The sequence below is a fragment of the Elgaria multicarinata genome, chromosome 7 (assembly GCF_023053635.1).
Source record: "Elgaria multicarinata webbii isolate HBS135686 ecotype San Diego chromosome 7, rElgMul1.1.pri, whole genome shotgun sequence".
Classification (NCBI taxonomy): domain Eukaryota; kingdom Metazoa; phylum Chordata; class Lepidosauria; order Squamata; family Anguidae; genus Elgaria; species Elgaria multicarinata.
In genome coordinates, this window is record NC_086177.1 from 116,309,146 (window position 1) to 116,330,091 (window position 20,946).

General features: G+C 50.4%; 1 protein-coding gene across 1 annotated transcript in view; it reads right to left on the bottom strand.

Moving 5' to 3' along the window:
* LOC134401213 (protein lifeguard 1-like) overlaps positions 1–13,545 on the bottom strand; it is a 30,640-nt gene extending 17,095 nt beyond the window's left edge. The window contains exon 1 of the mRNA XM_063129964.1: positions 13,498–13,545. The gene's annotated coding sequence lies outside the window, so the exon portion shown is untranslated. The remainder of the gene's footprint in view (positions 1–13,497) is intronic.
* Between the last annotated feature and the right edge of the window lie 7,401 nt (positions 13,546–20,946).

The window sequence follows — 20,946 nt, forward strand, 5'->3', positions numbered from 1 at the left end:
TAATCTTATATCAATTTTGCTGTGTGGTTTTATCCTGGTTGTGCTTTTTATACTGTATTTTGTAATTGTGCTTTTAACCTGTTGGTTGTTTTATTATGGTTTTAATTTTTGTGAACCGCTCAGAGAGCTTCGGCTATTGGGCGGTATAAAAATGTAATGAATGAATAAATAAATAAATAAAGTAGAAGTGGCATTAACAAGCTTAGGGTTGTGCCCTGTGTTTTCCCTACTTAGAGTAGACCTATTTAAATGTATAGGAGTTGTTAGACTAACATGGCACACAATTCTTCATTTTTAAAGTTTAAATAGTAGCTGGGGAGAGAGAGAAATCAGGACCAGGACCATGCTGGGAGTGCCTGCTCCCACCTTGATCAGAGCCACCCTTCAGCCTGAGCTATTTCCATCAGGACTCTGGCAAGGAGGAAATGACTCCCATCACCACCACCCCAATCTTGTGGACTGTGTTCCTGGTCTTGATTGGACCTCTTGGCTACTTAAATTTTGGAAATTAAATCTTCTTAATTCCATTCACGCAACTAATATCATATCTAGCTTGGCTCTGAGATGGAGGGGAACTGAAACCCCATGCATCCCATTGTCATTTACTCTAATCCACAGCATGCTGGATATACATTTTAAAGGGAAATACAGATGTGCTTTTGGTTCAGCCCTCGGGTGGGCAGCAACCTCTGCCCTTCAGGATCCGAAGGCCCACGCCACCAAGAAGAGATAGAGGTTGGTTCTCCAATGGGCAAGACCAGCCTAATGTTACTGGTGGCTCTAGAGGCCACCTGCCTTCCTGACTCTCCTCTTGCTTGAGTCCCCTGACAGCATGCTAATAGAAACTTCAGGAAAATCCACATTGGTTAACTTAATGTCTGTTCCAAATAAATTAGCGGAAAGCATTATTAAAGATAAAATTATCAAGCATGAAGGACAGGTCTTGCTGAAGAAGGATCAACATGGCTTCTGCAAGGCAATTCCTGTCTCTAACCTTTTAGAGTCCTTTGAGAGTCTCAACAACCATGTGAATAGCGGTGATCCAGTAGATGTTATTTATCTGGACTTCCAAAAGGCTTTTGACAAAGTCCCTCACCAAAGACTCATGAGCAAATTTAGTAATCATGGGATAAGAGAAGAGAAGCTTCTATGGATTGGTAACTGGTTAGAGAGCAGAGAGAATATACTATATATATATATATATATATATATATATATATATACTAATGCCCAGAGCATGGGAAACAAACAGAATGAACTTGAACTCTTATTACATGAAGGCAAATACGACTTGATAGGTATAACTGAAACTTGGTGGGATGACTCCCATGACTGGAATATAGCAATTGAAGGATATAACTTGTTCAAAAAGAACTAAAACTCAGCTAAAAACTTTTCTTTTCCCTATAGCCTTCAAATATTGAGTTTGTTCTGACTCTATACTGTTAGCTTCACCCTACCCGGTGCCTGTTTACACTTCCCTGTGCCTGTTTGCATTCTCCTTCCCTCTTTATTGTTTACTACAACTTATTAGATTGTAAGCCTATGCGGCAGGGTCTTGCTATTTACTGTGTTATCTGTACAGCACCATGTACACTGATGGTGCTATATAAATAAATAAATAATAATAATTATAATAATAATAATAATAATATGTTAAAAATACCTATCCCTGCACAGAAATACAGGTGGATCAGACTGGGAGCCCCGTCGAGAGCGTCTGGATTAAAATAAATGGGGCAAGGAATAAAAAGAATAAGATAATCGGAGTCTACTACCGACCACCTAATCAAGGAGAAGACGAGGACGAAACTTTTGAGAAACAAATTGCCAGTGTTTCAAGGAAGTGTGATGTAGTAGTGATGGGGAACTTCAATTACCCTGATATCTGTTGGGAGACCATTACTGCCAAAATCGGCCCTTCCAAGAAATTCCGGACATGTATGGGTGATAACTTTCTCCTACAGAAAGTGGTGGAAGGAACTAGAGGATCGGCAATCCTTGACTTGTTTTTGACCAATAGGGATGACTTAGTGGATAAAGTGGCAGTTATGGGAACTCTGGGGGAAAGTGACCACGTCATACTTGAATTCTTGATTATGAAGGAGACAAAAGTCGAGCGTAGCCATACACGTACTCTGGATTTTAGGAAAGCTGATTTTAATAAACTCAGAACTATAATAAGTAAGGTCCCGTGGCAAGGGAGCCTAAAGAGAAAAGGAGTGCAGGATGGGTGGGAGTATTTAAAAAATGAAATTTTAAAGGCACAGTTACAAACAATTCCAACAAGGAGAAAAGATAGAAGACAACAGAGGAAACCAATGTGGCTCCACAAAAAGCTTAGAGATGAACTGAAAACAAAAAGGGATACATATAGGAAATGGAAGGAAGGCCAGGCTACAAAAGAAGAGTACAGACAAGTGGCGCAGAAGTGCCGAAATGGCATCAGGAAGGCTAAAGCTGTGAATGAGCTGAGATTAGCGAGGGATGCTAAAAGCAATAAAAAGGCTTTCTTCAGATACGTGAGTAGTAAAAGACAGAGGAAAGAAATGGTGGTTCAGCTGCTTAATGAGGATGGCAAATTGATAACAGACGACAAAGAAAAGGCTGAAGTGCTCAATTCCTACTTTGCCTCAGTCTTCTCCCAAAAGTGGGTCTATGACCCCCCTGGAAAAAGTGAAGCAGAAGTTGAGGGGGCAGGATTGCAGTTTGAGATTGATAAACAAATGGTCAAAGAACACCTAATTTCCTTGAATGAGTTCAAATCTCCAGGGCCCAATGAACTGCATCCAAAAGTAATGAAGGAGCTAGCAGAAGAACTCTCAGAACCTTTGTCTATTATCTTTGCAAAATCATGGAAGACAGGTGAGGTGCCGGACGACTGGAGGAGGGCTAACGTTGTCCCTATCTTCAGAAAGGGCAAAAAGGAGGAACCTGGGAACTACAGACCAGTCAGTCTGACATCCATCCCTGGGAAAATTCTGGAGCAGATTATAAAGAAGTCAATCCGTAAACACCTTGAAATCAATGCAGTGATTACTAGAAGCCAACATGGATTTGTCAGGAACAAATCCTGTCAGACTAATTTGATCTCATTTTTTGATAGGATAACCTCCCTTGTGGACTGTGGGAATGCTGTGGATGTCATATATCTTGACTTCAGCAAAGCTTTTGACAAAGTACCACATGACATTCTGATTAACAAACTAGCTAAAAGTGGGCTAGATGGAACAACTATTAGGTGGATCCACAGTTGGCTACAGAATTGGACTCAAAGAGTACTTATCAATGGAACCTTCTCAAACTGGGGAGAGGCAACGAGTGGGGTGCCGCAGGGCTCAGTCCTGGGCCCAGTGCTCTTCAACATTTTTATTAATGATTTGGATGAGGTGCAGGGAACGCTGATCAAATTTGCAGATGACACCAAATTGGGTGGGATAGCTAATACCCTGGAAAACAGAAACAAACTTCAAAGTGATCTTGATAGGCTGGAGTGTTGGGCTGAAAACAACAGAATGAAATTTAATAGGGATAAATGCCAAGTTCTACATATAGGGAATAGAAACCAAATGCACAGTTACAAGATGGGGGACACTTGGCTCAGCAATACTACAAACGAGAAAGATCTTGGAATTGTTGTAGATCACAAGCTGAATATGAGCCAACAGTGCGATATGGCTGCAAGAAAGGCAAATGCTATTTTGGGCTGCATTAATAGAAGTATAGCTTCCAAATCACGTGAGGTACTGGTTCCTCTCTATTCGGCCCTGGTTAGGCCTCATCTAGAGTATTGTGTCCAGTTCTGGGCTCCACAATTCAAGAAGGACGCAGACAAGCTGGAGCGTGTTCAGAAGAGGGCAACCAGGATGATCAGAGGTCTAGAAACAAAGCCCTCTGAAGAGAGACTGAAAGAACTGGGCATGTTTAGCCTGGAGAAGAGAAGATTGAGGGGAGACATGATAGCAGTCTTCAAATACTTAAAAGGTTGTCACACAGAGGAGGGCCAGGATCTCTTCTCGATCCTCCCAGAGTGCAGGACACGGAATAACGGGCTCAAGTTAAAGGAAGCCAGATTCCGGCTGGACATCAGGAAAAACTTCCTAACTGTTAGAGCAGTGCGACGGTGGAATCAGTTACCTAGGGAGGTTGTGGGCTCTCCCACACTAGAGGCCTTCAAGAGGCAGCTGGACAACCATCTGTCAGGGATGATTTAGGGTGAATTCCTGCATTGAGCAGGGGGTTGGACTCGATGGCCTTGTAGGCCCCTTCCAACTCTGCTATTCTATGATTCTATGAGTAGGAATAAGTGGACATTTCTTGTAGTGGAGGAATGTAAAAAGCAGGTCATCCAAAGGATCCGTATTGGGACCAGAACTTTTTGATTTGTTCATAAATGGTCTGGAGTAGGGGCATGCACTAAAATTAGCAAATCTGCAGATGATACCTAATCATTTAGGCTGATTAAAACAAAAGGGAGCAGTAAAGAGTTCCAAAAGGTTCTCTCCAAAGCTGTGGAGAATGAGCATCAAAAATTGCAAGTGTGGCTCAATGTAAGCACATGTGAAGTAATGCCTATTCGGGCAAAAAATCCTAACACTGTAGGGTTTTGTTGTTGTTGTTCATCTGAGCTGGGAGGGCCCAAGGACGAGTTCTTGGGGTTGTGGTACAAGATGTTTATCCAGAGAGTGCAGCTGCTATGAAAAGGGTGGGGGGGAGTCCTTGTTGGGCAAAATTAGAAAAGGAATTGAAAATAAAACTGCCAATGTCATAATTTCCTTATAAAAGTCTATGGTAAGACCACATTTGGAATACTGTGTCTGGTTCTGCACATCTACACCTAAATTGCGGAGCTGGAAAAGTTGCAAACAAGGGAAATCAAAATGTTCAAGGGGGTGGAGCATCTCCTCTTCAAGTTTGGGGCTCTTCAGATTAGAAAAAAGGGAAGTAAGGAAAGGCAAGTTGGGGGGGGGCATGATAAATGTGGAGAAAGTGGATAGGGCTTGGGGTTCTCCCTCTCTCATAATATTAGAACCCAATGGACTCATCCCATGAAGCTGATTGTGCAGAAATTCAGGGCAGATGAAAGGACTTCTTTCCTCCACACACCATTAAACTGTGGAATGTGCTACCATGAGATGCAGTGATAGCTGCTCATGTGGATGGCTTTAAAAGGGGATTAGAAAAAAATAAACCATGGTGGGTAAGGCTATACTTCTGGCAGTCTGCTGCTAAACACCAGTTGCTAGAGAACATGAGCTGTCATTGGGCTTCCCATGGAGCATCTGGTTGGCCACTGTGGGAACAGAATGCTGGACCGACGAGGCCTTTGGTCTGATCCAGCATCAGGGGCTCTTACGTTCTTCTTACAAGTAGTGAGTGCATGGGAGTGCACCCCCTGCTCTCACCATGCACACACATAGGACATTTGGTTCCTCTCTATTCAGCCCTGGTTAGGCCTCATCTAGAGTATTGCGTCCAGTTCTGGGCTCCACAATTCCAGAAGGACGCAGACAAGCTGGAGCGTGTTCAGAAGAGGGCAACCAGGATGATCAAGAGAGACTGAAAGAACTGGGCATGTTTAGCCTGGAGAAGAGAAGATTGAGGGGAGACATGAGAGCACTCTTCAAATACTTAAAAGGTTGTCACACAGAGGAGGGCCAGGATCTCTTCTCGATCCTCCCAGAGTGCAGGACACGGAATAACGGGTTCAAGTTAAAGGAAGCCAGATTCCAGCTGGACATCAGGAAAAACTTCCTGACTGTTAGAGCAGTACAACAATGGAATGAGTTACCTAGGGAGGTTGTGGGCTCTCCCACACTAGAGGCCTTCAAGAGGCAGCTGGACAACCATCTGTCAGGGATGCTTTAGGGTGGATTCCTGCATTGAGCAGGGGGTTGGACTAGATGGCCTTGTAGGCCCCTTCCAACTCTGCTATTCTAGGATTCTAGGATTTCCTTTCCTATCAGCTATGCAATCCCAAGGCACCACACCAACCACATACAGCAAGCAATCCTGGTCCATTTATACAGTGCAGAAGAAAGTCTCCCACCACTGCTTATGGCAAACTACTGGCCACAAAGGATCTTTTCTTACCTGCTCCAGTATGAAAAGAGGCCTAAACAATATCTGAACATGCTGAAGAAAGTGGGGCAGGTGGTGGGTGGGCAGAAATCCAGTTCCTGGGTCTCCTCAGCAAAGAGGTACAAGCGCTCTGATAACCAAGCACCCTGGAACGCGCACAACTTTAAGCACGGGGCAGGATGAGCTGGGTGGGCCTGCTGAGTGGAAGGATTTAAAATTGCCACGGAGGAAGCCTTGATTTCATGAGTCCCGTGACCCAGGCAAGCACTGCCCCTTGCCGCCCTGCCCCGCTCTCACCCCTTCAATGTGCCAGAGACTAGGGCTGTGCTCCGCCTTGGATCCGAATCCTGAATCTGAAGCGGATCGGGGTGATTTGGACCCCCGAATCACAGTTCCGAGTCGGTTTGGGGGGTCCGTGCACACTACCAGAGACCACGACGGAGGGAGAAGGGAACTGCCTTGCAGTACAGTTCCTCCGCTCTTTGCCCCGGAGGATTGCCAAAGGCCCAGTGGGTTTCAACAACGGCACAGAAGGACCTTTCGGTTTGGGGGCAAGGATGGAGATCTGAGGTTAAGCCAATGTGCTGGAAGGCATTTAAGCTGTTTAACTGGAACCTAATGCTATTTTAAGTTGAGTGCGCTAATGTATGTATACATGGAGACAAAGGAATCTGAGCGCCTTGGCTGCTGGCCTGGGTTCCACGGAGCATGCACTCCTCAGGTCCAGGATGGGCAGCAAAAATCTCTAACATGTTCCTATTCCTCCTATCAGCTTTTTAAAAGTCTGAAGCAGCATAAAACCAACATGCAAACACAATAAAACCAGAAGTAGAACTCATAAAACACAGTGAAAACTTCAGCAGCAGACAAGACAATGATGTAATTAAATGCTCAAAAAAAATCCCCCCCCCCCCGCTATGACTAAGAGTCAAGATCAGCCTCAGCCCACCTGGTGCCCTCAAAACCAGGTGCGCTCAAAACCAGGGCCTTGAATTTTGCCTTGGAAGGCAGGGATGCTCGCTTTAATACAGGGAAGTTCTTGCCCTGTCAGCTTGTTTCAGTGAACGATCTGGGCATCGTATCCTGACGCAGTCGCTGTTTCCAAGCCATTCTGAAGGGCTCTGTGCCTGGCAGGGGACGCGGCTGGCAGAGCAGCCGTCTTCCTGCCACAGAGGACGATGGGGCCTCCAAGCTGAGGGCTGAGCAAAGAGCGCAGCTCCTTCGAGGACTCCGTCGAGGGCACAGTGCTGTCCCTCCCTCCCTCGCAGATGAAAGCCCACCTCCCGGAGTCAAGCCGTGCCCCCCCCCCAGCGAAGGGCTGACAGGCACTGGCCTGGCATTCCCAGAACCAGCCCCTCTCTCCCCCCACCCCCAGGCCCGGTCCGGCCTCTCTGCCCCCATTCATGCCCCGCCTGCCCATGCAGAGGAGCTGGCAAATACGCTGAGCCACACGTGGGGCTGCAGGCCACCCTCAGCCGTGCCCACAGCAGCCAGGAGCCCCTCTTGGGGTGGGGAAGAATAACTCTGCCCAGGCTCCAGAGTATGAAGCGATTCCGAGGGGCGTCTCCCGCAGTGCAATTCCCGGCCCCGGCCCGAGCCGGTCTCCCCCTCAAGAACGGTCACGAGGAGGCGTGATGCCAGGGAGAGGCTGCAAAGCCCACTTTCTTCAGGAAGGGCAAAGGGGGCAGGCGCTCCTCAGAGGCGCTCCGGGGAAGGCGAGGGGGAGGAGGAGGAGGAGGCAGCGCCGCCGCCGCTTCTCCCAAGGGCCCCACCGCGCAGCTCCTGTGAACGGGCAGCGCGGGGCCAGCCACAAGCTTGCACGGCTGGTGGGCAGCTAGGAAGCGGGCAGGAGTGGCGACCCGGCCGCCCCCTGCCCAGGCAGGCGGCCTTCCGCGCAGCCAGCGCTGCGCTGCGCTCCGCAGGGGCGCTCGCTCGGGGGACGGCTGCCCTCCCCCAGATGCGACCCCGGCTCTGCCCCGCGGTCCCACCAAGAGGCCCAAGAGCCCTCCAGGCGCCGCGGGCGGGCGGTTGCGGAGCCCCAGGGGAGGCGGCCAAGCGCTGGGATCGGGCCCGCGGAGGACGGGGCTGCAACCAAATGGGCCCACCCGGCGACTTCAGGCTCGGGCCCACCCTTCAGCAGCCCCGCCCCAAGGACGGCATCCCAAGCCCCCCGCCGCCCGTCCTTCCCCGCCGACGCCCGGGTGCCGCCGGGGAGGGGGGGGCAGCGGCAGCCTGGCCCCGGCCCGCGCAGAGGAGAGCCACGCCCGCGCGCACGCGCCGCGCCCCTGGCTTCGCCGGGTCCTCCTGGCGGCGGAGTCTCGGGCCGCCGCATCCCGCAGGGGCGCGCCGCCAGCCTCCCGGGCCGCGGCCGGAGCCGCCCTGACGTCACCGCAGCCCTGCTCTGCCCCCGCCCGCCCGGCCCCGGCAGGCGCACGCCCCCATGCGCGCGAGCAAAGCCCCCTCCCCGCGCGCGCCCTAAGCGGCTTTGGGCTTAAGCCGCGGCCTGCCGCCGCGGCCTAATTCCCGGCCAGGCCTATTCCTGGCCCGCCCGGCCGCCTAATCCGCCCCCGGCCCCAGAACGCGAGGGAGGGGGCGGCGGTCAGGCGCCCCTCGGTCCCGGCCCGGCGGCGGCCGCCTGGTTGGAAGGACGCGGGGGGGGGCACAGCTGGAGCGGCCAGGTCTGCGCCCCTTGGGGGGAAAGGCACGGCGACGGTTCCGCGCAGGTCGGCGTTGAAACCGGTGGTTGAAACCCACCTCTTTGCTTGCGGGTTTAAAGCCATCTACTCTGTGGGCTCAAATTACAGAAGGGCAGATTTCGAAGGAACAGGGCGGGAAACCTCCTCCCGCAAGGGCAGAAGGACCATCCCGCCTGTACAACAACAACAATAGGAGGACCGGTTATGTGCTGGGGAGGGGCTGGCGCTGAATTTCCTGCATCCAGCAGAGCCGAGGGGGACCAGGGGGGGCTTCCAAACAACGCTCAGTCAGGATCCTGCGTCCCAGCCTAGGGCTTGGGCATCTCTGCAGAGAACTGAGTGCTGGCTCTCGGGGTCGGGGGGGGGGGGCTCCCTCATGCTGGCTCTCCCACCCCCCACTCTGACTCAGTCCCTGCTACTTTGGATAAGGATTTGCAGGCAAAGGCTCTGGACTGGGCAGGTATAGAGAAGTCTGGGGAAGCAGAAGCCTGGCCAGAAGGCGGCCCTGGAAATGGCGCATAATCCCCACTGCAGCAAGGCCCGAGAGCCCAAGCACAAAGCCCGCTTCCAGCTCTCTGCCCGCCCCCCAGTACCCAAAGGGACCCCACGCCCCAGGGAGGGAGGCCAGGTTCCAAGGGACAGAACTCGCGTGCTTGGAGGCCCTGAGCTACCCGGGGATCTTCAGTGGGTGCTCAAATTTCAGCCCTGGCAGAAAAGCCTCGTCTGCTCCTCTACAGTGCCACTGAACACTCAGCATCCGTGGGGCGGACCCCTTTCTGTGTCACAGCAGCTCATGTCCAAGGGCAGGGCTGGTTAGGGAAACTCAGGCCAGGAATGGGGAAGCTGGCTCCAAACCTGTCTAAGACATCAAGGAATCACACATGAACCCTTGCAGCGTGGAAACAAGCTTCACAGAAGCAAGACGGCAGACATGAGAAACCGACTGAATGCAACGCGTAGTCACATTATATCCCGCGTTCTGCAAATCAGTTGTCGGCAATTCTAAGGCAATGGTCCTATCAGGCATCTCAAAGAGGCAGAGCTCCACAAGTGTCAGGACCAAAGGTTGCTTTTGACCTACTACTGGCAGGAAAAGAGAACATGAGGGGAAACATTTGCCAAGTCAAAACCACAAAGGAAGAATTGGGAAATTTCTATAGAACTGAACAAGTAAAAATAAAACATCAAATATGAATAATTGTGAAGAAGTGGAATTCAAAGAGTACAGTAGCCAATCAAAGCACAGTAAGTCTTCACAAGCGTAAAGCTATAAAATTAAAAGGAACATTGTGAGGGATGGGGGGGGGCGCGGCTTCCGGCATGGAGCAATCACTGAGTGCCAAAATCTGTGCTGGCAACGTAGTGGCACTGTGCGGTCTTTTTTCTGTTGTAAACTTTGTCAACAAATACCATGTTATCAACTTCTTTCTATACACCTGCTTGGTATTAATACATGTTTAAAATATAGTCTGAGCATCTATTTATAAAGTAACTCTTTTGAGTGTAAATTGACTGAGTCCTCAGCATGAGAAAAAACACATCCCTATGGAGCCAGATAGGGACTTAGCAGCCAGTGATGATAATAAGGTCTGCTTAATTAGATTTATTATCAATAAACTAATTTTCCTACACCGTCAAGAGATGTTAAGGAACTAAGAGAAACCCCAAATCCGCTTTATCACTTAGAAAGAAAACTAGCCAAATTAACACACACACAGCTTTGTTCATTCCGGGGTGGGGGTAGGGAATTAGTCTGGATAAGTCTCCCAGCGGATTCTCAGATACACCATGTGCCACAATTCCTCCCCCACTCCTTCGGGGTGGCACGTTCTAGGTCCATTTCCAGAAATGACACACTGCGCTGTGCCCCCTAGGTAAGAGCCAGTGGGGGGGGGCAGTCATTGACATGAGACGAGAGGCAGCACTTAGCAGAGTTAACATGTGAATCCTCCCTTCTCTCACACTATCCGCAGAACCTTCACAGAGAGGAATATTTTCTTTCCTGCCCCCCTCCAAAAAGCTCTTGAGTTAGTCTTGCCATGCAAGAATATCCCAGAATTCTCCTCTGCCTGCCATCCAAAGAGGAGCAGACATTCTCCTATCTATTCTGGATAGACGCATGCAGGTAAGGGATGCCTTCTGAAATGGCACTCCTCTTTTAAAAAGAAAAAGGCAACAAAGAATCGTTACCTCTCCTCCTTACTTACTTGAACTCCTCTGCAAATGGACAACAGGACAGAAGCATTAAACTGAAACAACGTTGCCTGAACGTGGCTCAGGGCAAAACAAGAAGAGCCCTGAAGCCGGATCAGGCCCAAGGAGGCCTCTTTGCATCCTGTTCCCACCCAGGCCCATCAGAGGCCCCCAACAGGAAGCCCACAAGCACAACAGGAGCACAATAGCACATTTGCCACAGGAAGTATCATTATTTCTTTATATCCTGCTTTCTGTTTAAAAACACAGACACAAAATGGCTTCCAAGGTTTAAAAACAAACAGTAAACCAATGGCTTAAGAGTGTGCTCAGCAAAACCACGTTACTGCATTCTTACAGGTGAATTCCCGGCCTCCAAAAGACATTACTCTCCTCACAAGACCATAGGTGGACACTAACAGGTGGAAATCCGTTGTGAAATCGTTTTTAGAAGGCTGCACAAGAGCTAGGTGGCACCTGCCTCTTCCTAGCACCAACTGCTCCATCCCCATCGTTCCAGTCCCAGAAAGATACAGCAAGTACAGCCGAAAGCCGTCCCTCCCCCACCTGTGCCCCATTGCCCTCTTCCCACCTCCCTGGAGGGACCTCCCCCACGCTGGCTCCACCAGGATGCAAAGACACCGCATCCATCTTCTTGATTGGCTGGAGGCTCCCTCCTGCTCATTTTTAGACCAGGGTCGCTTTCCATCCCTTAAGAAAGTGGAACACCCAGGAGGCTGGAGAACCTGGAACTCTATATGCACAAGAGGCAGCAGGAGTCCCTTGGCCTGAAAGGCGCAGCTCCCCCTACCCATCGTGGTGCCAGGTGCCTCCTCCACCATCTTGCAAAAAGGCCAACACTGGCCAGGTGGAGGGTGACCTTCCCCCCTTGAGACAAGACGAGTCCTGGCCCAGAGAGGGAAGGGGCAGTAGCATGGCTACTGCTCCACAAACCCTACAGGATCCGGTGTCGCCTGGAGGACCGGCCCCTGCTGACTGAGCAGGGAGTCCTGCCCTGCAGGGCCCCATAAAAGCATAAAACAGCCCTGCCGTCCTCGACGGCACAGCAGCCATCTGCCTTGAGCGGAATCGGATTCTGGCGCATTTTGCACAGGGGCTGGGAAAGGCCGGAGCGCCCCGCGAGCCCCAGCAGCTCACTGCGGAGGGAGTGCCTGGCAGCCCCTCCTGGTTCCGGGCCAGTCAGCAACGCAGTCTTTGGTTCCTCCAAGACCCAGCCTGACTGGCTTCCTTCCACCAGGCACTAACGAATTACCGGGCTGCCACCGCCGGGCTTGGAATCAAGTCTCCCTGCAGCTCCACGTAGGAGGCAGCGCACTCGGCCACCTGAATGCAGCAGCGGCAGCGTGCAAGAAGCCGGGTTCTCTTCCGGCCTGCACCCAGCTGTGAGGACTTGGCGCGCGCACATACACACCCCCAGCCTTTTGGGCGACCAGGGCCAACTGCCTCACCATTTAATAGCACGTATAATTCCTGTAGCATCTAACGTGCTTTACAATTCTCACAACAACCCTGTGAGGTGGGACTCCCCCACGGCCAGCCAGCCAGCTGCAAGGCCAAAGACCTGGGCCCCAATTCCTCCAGCCCCGCCTTCAAACTCAGCACGCTGCCCAAGACACCGGGTGTGTGTGTGGGGGGGTCTGCCATGAACACGCCTGCCCCTCCTGCGCTCTCCCCTCCTCCACCCAGTGGCCTGGCTGTGAGAGTCGGGGCCTTTGCCGTGGTCCCCTCCCTGCTCTAGGACACCCCCCCCTCCCGGGCAGGGACCTGTGAGAGATCCGCTCACGGCGGCTTTCCGTGCTTTCACAAGGTGGCTGGTGCAGAGTCCCGGCTTCGCAGGCCTCCCTGAAACAGATGGCCGGTTTCATTTCCCCGTGAGGCGGCTGCGCGGAACCGGCGTGACACAGGATTGCTTCAGGCCGGAGAGGCGCTGCGCTGGCCTCATCGCCAGAGCGTCGCCGGCCTGGCCGCCCCCTCACCTGCCAGCTCCTCGGGGAGCTGGAAACCGCGGCGCAAGGGGAGAGGGGCTGGCGCGGGGGCTGCGCGCCCCGGCGGGGAGGGAGGCTTTCTCGGGGCCGTGCGGAGGTGCCCGGGGGCGCAGCCTCCCGCAGCCTCCGTCTTGCCCGGCTGCAGCGGAGGCCTCAGGCCTGCGGGAGCCCGGAGGGAGCGGGGAAGGGGGAAGGGGGATGCCCGCTCGCCCCCCCCCCCGAGCTCCAAAGGCCAACCGGCCCACGAGCCTCGGAGGGCCAGCTCGCTCGGCGGGGGGGGGCATTCCCCTCCCCCGGGGAGCCTCCTGGCCGACGTAGCCCGCGCCAGGGGCACCGCGTCTGCCGCCCCCACCCTCAGCCCCGGCAGCCCCCGCCCCGCTCGCGCCGCTCTTGTCGCCCCCCGCCCGGCGCCGCCTCGGCCTCCGCCGCGGGGCGGGGGGCACCTGCCCCCGCCGGCTCCTGCGGGCCGGGCCCGGCCGCGCCCCGCCATCCCGGCCGCCCCCCGCCGCCCCGCGACTCACCAGGCCGGGCTGGCGCAGCTCAGCTGATCTGCTGCTGCTGCTGCTGCTGCTGCCGGCTCGCTGGCCGGCCTCCGTCGTGCTCGCGAGCGCCGCGTCGATGGACAAGGAGGCGGCGCTGCCGCGGCTCCGCTTCGCTCCTGGGCGCGCGGGCGGGGCGCGGGGCGCGGGCGCGGGCGCGGGCCCCGCCTCCTCCTTCCCTCCCGGGAATGCGGCGCGGCGGGGCGGCCAGAGCGAGCCCGGCGGGGGAAGCGTCCTGCGGAGCCAGGCCCGCGCTCCGGCCCCGGGTGCGTGGAGGCTCTCTGGCCCCTTGGCGACGGGGCCCAAGGCTACGGGAAGGGGCGAAGGCGCTTCTGTCCTTGCGGAACAGCCCGCCACCCGGGCGCCGGGAGCAGAAGCTGCCGAGACCCGGCCGGGCGAGGAGCTGAGGACAAGGCAGGATTGGGCCCCAGGAGGCGTCGCAGCCTCTCTCCAGCGAGGCCGTGGAGCGCAGAACAAGCCGGTGCAATCAAGAAATGGCGGTTCGGCTGCTTCATGAGGGTGGCAAATTGATAACAGACGACAAAGAAAAGGCTGACGTGCTCAATTCCTACTTTGGCTCAATCTTCTCCCAAAAGCCCCTTCATGAGGGGGCAGGATTGCAGTTTGAGATTGAGAAACAAATGGCCAGAGAACACCTCATTTCCTTGAATGAGTTCAAATCCCCAGGGCCCGATGAACTGCATCCAAGAGTAATGAAGGAGCTAGCGGAAGAACTCTCAGAACCTTTGTCTATTATCTTTGCAAAATCATGGAAGACGGGTGAGGTGCCGGACGACTGGAGGAGGGCTAACGTTGTCCCTATCTTCAAAAAGGGCAAAAAGGAGGAAGCTGGGAACTACAGACCAGTCAGTCTGACATCCATCCCTGGGAATTTTTTGGGAGCAGATTATTATTATTTTTTTTAATTTATTTATTTATTTAAAGAAGTCAGTCTGTAAGCCCCTTGAAAACAATGCAGTGATTACTAGAAGCAAGCATGGATTTGTCAAGAACAAACCCTGCCAAACTAATCTGATCTCATTTTTGATCCGGTAACTTCCCTTGTGGACAGTGGGAATGCTGTGGACATAATATATCTTGACTTCAGCAAAGCTTTTGACAAAGTAACCCATGACATTCTTATCACCAAAGTAGCTAAAAGTGGGCTAGATGGAACAACTATTAGTTGGATCCACAATCGGCTACAGAATCGGACTCAAAGAGTGCTTATCAATGGAACCTTCTCAAACTGGGGAGAGGCAACGAGTGGGGTGCCGCAGGGCTCAGTCCTGGGCCCAGTGCTCTTCAATATTTTTATTAATGATTTGGACGAGGAGGTGCAGGGAACGCTTATAAGATTTGCAGATGACACCAAATTGGGTGGGATAGCTAATACCCTGGAAGACAGAAACAAACTTCAAAGGGATCTTGATAAGCTGGAGTGCTGGGCTGAAAACAACAGGATGAAATTTAATAGGGATAAATGCCAAATTCTACACCTAGGAAAAAGAAACCAAATGCACAGTTATAAGATGGGGGATACTTGGCTCAGCAATACTACAAACAAGAAGGATCTCGGAATTGTTGTACATCAGAAGCTAAATATGAGGCAACAGTGTGATGCGGCTGCAAAAAAAAAAAAAAGCCGTGGCAAAAAAAAGCCCTATGCAATGTGGGCTGCATTAATAGAAGTATAGATTCCAAATCGCATGAAATACTGGTTCCCCTCTATTCTGCACTGGTTAAGCCTCATCTAGAGTATTGCATCCAGTTGTGAACACCACACTTAAAGAAAGATGCAGACGTGAAGGAGGTTTATAGAATCATAGAATCCTAGAATAGCAGAGTTGGAAGGGGCCTACAAGGCCATCGAGTCCAACCCCCTGCTCAATGCAGGAATCCACCCTAAAGCATCCCTGACAGAGGGTTGTCCAGCTGCCTGTTTAGAGGAGGGCAACAATTTTATATTGTACTTTTATATTGTATAGTGCTTTTATATTGTATTTTATATCATGTTTTTATACTGTTGTTTTATACTTTCATAGAATCATAGAATAGCAGACTTGGAAGGGGCCTACAAGGCCATCGAGACCAACCCCTTGCTGAATGCAGGAATTCACCTTTTTTTGCCGGGGCTTTGAATGGTTTTAATTTTTGTGAACTGCCCAGAGAACTTTGGCTATTGGGCAATATCAAAATGCAATAAATAAATAAATGAGGATGACCAGGGGTCTGGAAACAAAGCCCTAAGAGGAGAGACTGAAAGAACTGGGCATGTTTAGCATTGAGAAGAGAAGGTTGAGGGGAGACTTGATAGCACTCTTCAAGTACTTAAAAAGGCTGTCACACAGAGGAGGGCCAGGATCTCTTCTTAATCATCCCATAGTGCAGGACATGGACTAATGGGCTCAAGTTACAGGAAGCCAGATTCCAGCTGGACATCAGGAAAAACTCCCTGACTGTTAGAGAGGTAGGACAATGGAACCCATGACTTAGGGAGGTTGTGGGCTCTCCCACACTAGAGGCCTTCAAGAAGCAGCTGGACAGTCATCTGTCAGGGATGCTTCTGAGTTAACTGGCATAAAAAACAACAACCCACACACTCTCCAAGTGCCAAGATGACCTGAATGGTATCTCTAGGGCCAAAGGGTTAGGAAGCAGGGCAGGGCATGATTCCAGGAGAAAAGGGTGGTTTTCACTGGCCAATAAGTGAGCAAAATAAATAAAGCTGAAAGGTACATATCTATCATAAGAATATAAGAAGAGTCCTGAGGCTGGATCAGACCAAGGGTCCATCTAGTCCAGCACTCTGTTCACACAGGGGCCAACCAGCCGTCAGCCAGGGACCAACAAAGCAGGACATGGTGCAACAGCACCCTCCCACCCATGGTCCCCAGCAACTGGTGCACACAGACTTACTGCCTCGAATACAGGAGATCGCACACAACCAGCAGGACTAGTAGCCATTGATAGCCAGGAATTTATCCAACCCCCTTTTAAAGCCATCCGCATTGGTAGCCATCACTACATCTTGTGGTAGTGAGTTCCATAATTTAATTGTGCGCTGTGTGAAGAAGTACTTCCTTTTATCTGTCCTGAATCTCCCACCAATCAACTTCATGAGATGACACCAGGTTCTAGTATTTTGAGAGAGGGAGAAAAATGTCTCCCTATCCACGTTCTCCACATCATGCATAATTTTGTACATCTTTTTTTCCAAGCTAAACAATCCCAGTTGATGTAACCTTCCCTCATAAGGGAGATGCTCCAGCTCTTAATCTTTTTAGTTACCGTTTTCTGCACTTTTCCCAGCTCCATAATATCCTTTTTTAGGTGTGGTGACCAGAACTGTACACAGTATTCTAAACGTGGTTGCACCATAGATTTGTATAAGGGCAGTAAAACTAGCAGTTTTATTCTCAATTCCTTTTCTTATACTGCCGAACATGGAGTTTGCCTTCTTTACAGCGGCCGCACACTGGGTGGACATTTTCATCAAGCTGTCCACCACAATCCCAAGATCTCTTTCTTGTTCGATCACTGCCAGTTCAGATCCCATTAGGTCATACACTTGAAGCTGGGTTTTTTTTGCCCCAACGTGCATCACCTTACACTTGCTTACATTGAACCGCATCTGCCATTTGGATGCCCACTCTTCCAGCTTGGAGAGATCCCTTTGGAGCTCTTCACCATCCCTTTGTGTTTTAACAGCCTTAAATAATTTGGTGTTGTCAGCAAACTTGCCCACTTCACAGCTCACTCCTAATTCCATATCATTTATGAACAAGTTGAAAATAATTGGTCCCAATACCAATCCCTGTGGGACCCCACTATTTACTTCCCTCCATCGGGAGAATTGACCATTTATTCCTACTCTCTGCTTTCTGTTCTCTAACCAGGTACTGATCCATAAGAGGACCTCTCCTCTTATTCCATGACTGCTAAGTTTGTTCAGGAGTCTTTGGTGAGGAACTTTATCAAAAGCCTTTTGGAAGTCCAAGTAAACAATGTCTACTGGATCACCCCTGTCTACATGTTTGTTGACACTCTCAAAGAATTCTAGTAGATTAGTGAGACAGGACTTGCCTTTGAGGAAGCCATGCTGATTCTTCTTCAGCAGGACCTGCCCTTCTATAAGCTTACTAATATTGTCTTTAATAATGCTTTCAACCAATTTACCTGGAACAGATGTCAAGCTAACTGGCCTGTAATTTCCCGGATACCCCCTCGATCCCTTTTTGAAAATTGATGTTGCATTGGCCATCTTCCAGTCCTCTGGTACAGAGGCTGAGCTTAGGGACATGTTGCATGTTTTGGTTAGAAGATACACAATTTCATATTTGAGTTCTTTGAGAACTCTAGGGTGGATACCATCCGGGCCTGGTGATTTATTTGCTTTCAATTTGTCCATAAGGTTGAGAACTTCATCTTTTGTCACCACTGTTTGCCTCAGTTCATCAGACTCCCTTCCTGAAAACATCAGTTCGGGCACAGGCATCTGTCCTGTATCCTCTGCAGTGAACACCGATGCCAAGAATTCATTCAGCTCCTCTGCAGTCTCCCTGTCCTCCTTTGGTACTCCCTTAACTCCATTGTCATCCAATGGTCCACCTGCTTCCCTAGCTGGTTTCCTGCTTCTGATATATTTAAAGAATTCTTTATTGTTGGACTTGATATTATTAGCAAAATGCTTTTTTGCATCTCTTATAGTGTGCTTGCATCTCCTTTGTGCCAGCTTGTGCTCCCTTTTATCTTCCTCACTTGGGCAAGACTTCCATGTTTTGAAGGACGCCCTCTTTTCTACAATAGCTTCTTTGATCGCATCTCCCACTATCAGAAACCTTCCTCCTGCTGGAGGCACATCTTCAGTGCGAGAGGATATTTGCACATCTCCTGAGGAATGGGTCCCTTCTAAGGGATCATTTCCCTCTTCCTCAGACTGACACCCTCCTTCATCGAGACCCTCATTCTCCATGACTGCAGAGGAGCTGTCACCAGTAGAGTGGGACATTGCTGTTAGGTCCCTAAAGGTCTCATCTATCAGCCTCTTTGCCTCTCTTAGCTTCTCCAGGTCAGCAACCTTGGCTTCAAGGGAATGAACTTGTTCCCTGAGAGCCAGGAGCTCATTACAACGAGCACACACCCATGATTTATGTTCAGCAGGCAGAGAGATCGGAGAGTTGGAAGGGGCCTCTAAGGCCATCGAGTCCAACCCCCTGCTCAATGCAGGAATCCACATTAAAGCATCCCTGAGAGATGGCTGCTTCACTACTAATTCCAGATAAATTGTAAGTTGAAAATAAGTTGGTCCCAATGCAGATCCCTGTGGGACCCTGCCGTGGGAACTCCCTCCATTGGGAGAATTTACTGTTTATTCCTACTCTCTGCCTTTCTGTTCTTTAGAATCATAGAATAGCAGAGTTGGAAGGGGCCTACAAGGCCATCAAGTCCAACCCCCTGCTCAATGCAGGAACTGTTTCCATAAGAGGAACCAGTTACTTAACCAGTTACTGATCCATAAGAGGACTTGGCTTTTATTCCATGACTGCTAAGATTGCCCAAGAGTCTTTGGTAAGGGACTTTGTCAAAAGCCTTTTGGAAGTCCAGTGAGCTTCCATGGCTGAGTGGGGACTAGAACCCAGTCCTTACGACTCTCAGTCTGACACTCTAGCCACTACACCACACTGGCTCTCTGTACAAAATACAGTACACCTCACTTCTGGAAGCTCTTCATATAGAGGGGACTCTTGGCCACCCTATGACCGCCTCGCACACTGTTTTTGAAATTTCCCTTAGCTTCACATAGCGTTTGCCAAGCAGCCTTGAGAGTTTTATTTGAGAAATAGGAGACTTAACATCTCCTTCGATATACGGCGCTTTTTGTGCTTTGGGGATTGTGCTGTGCCCCCATTTTCCCCCATGACAGTTTTTAAGTTTTCATTCACTGCACTACCTGATGTCTACCCAAGCTATTGATTTCTGTTCTCAGCATCCTAGTTTGACCCAGTTTTGTTCTCAGCATCCTAGTTTGACCCAGTTTTCCAGAATGTGGTTGGGCTCGTGGTTCAGATGAGAGTGGAACCAGATGAGTTGAAGTGTGCCTCGGAAACACTCCTATTAAATGCTTGTGAAAACTAGCCCTTTACAAGTAAATGTACTCAAGGCTTGTTGCCTGTTTGCTTTCAGCATCTTGGATACACGTTGACAAGTTGCGCTATCTTTTACCCAGAAATTTCAGGACAGTTTGGGCTTGCTTTAATTATACTCTTTAGTGCAAAGTATACATAAGCTGATGATTTTTTAGCTGATTGTTGCTGTAGATATTTTAGTTAACAAAAATCTTGCTGGCTGGAGTTCCTGTTAATATTTGTCTTTACTTCATTTTATTATTATTTTGTTTATTACATTTCTATATTGGCTTTCTGGAACCAACCAAAGGCAGTTTGCCAGAAAATGAACATTATAAACAAATACATAGAATCATAGAATAGCAGAGTTGGAAGGGGCCTACAAGGCCATCGAGTCCAACCCCCTGCTCAATGCAGGAATCCACCCTAAAGCATCCCTGACAGATGCTTGTCCAGCTGCCTCTTGAAGGCCTCTAGTGTGGGAGAAGAGCCCACAACCTCCCTAGGTAACTGATTCCATTGTCGTACTGCTTTAACAGTCAGGAAAACATAAAAAACAACCCCAAAAACTATTTGGTTAATGGTGGGGAATTAAAATTAAAAAAGAAAGGAAAACGTTGTTGAATATATTGAAAAGGAAAGGGTGGTTTCCAAGAGGCACAGAGATGCCTCCCCTATGCTGTTTAACATATACATGAAGCCGCTGGGGGAGGTTATCCGGAGATGTGGACTGAGGTGTCATCAATATGCGGATGACACCCAGCTCTACCTTTCCTTTTCATCAAACCCAGGTGAGGCAGTGACTGTTCTGAACCAGTGCCTGGGCACGGTAATGGACTGGATGAGGGCTAACAAACTGAGACTCAATCCAGACAAGACGGAGGTACTGTTAGCGGGTGGTTCATTTGTCCGGCGAGGTGATGTTTGCCCTGTCCTGGACGGGGTTGCACTCTCCCTAAAGGATCGGGTCCGTAGTTTGGGGGTGCTCTTCGATCCAGAACTGTCACTTGAGGCACAGGTGAACTCAGTGGCAAAGAGCACCTTTTATCAGCTTAGGCTGATATACCAACTGCGCCCTTATCTGGACAGTGATAGCCTAGCTACAGTTATCCATGCTCTGATAACCTCTCGTTTGGATTACTGCAATGCGTTATACGTGGGGCTGCCTTTGAAAACGGTCCGGAAGCTTCAGCTGGTACAAAACAGGGCAGCCCGTTTACTAACAGGGACTGGCTGGCGAGATCACATTACGCCAGTCCTTTTACAACTTCATTGGCTGCCAGTCCAGGTCCGGGCCCGATTC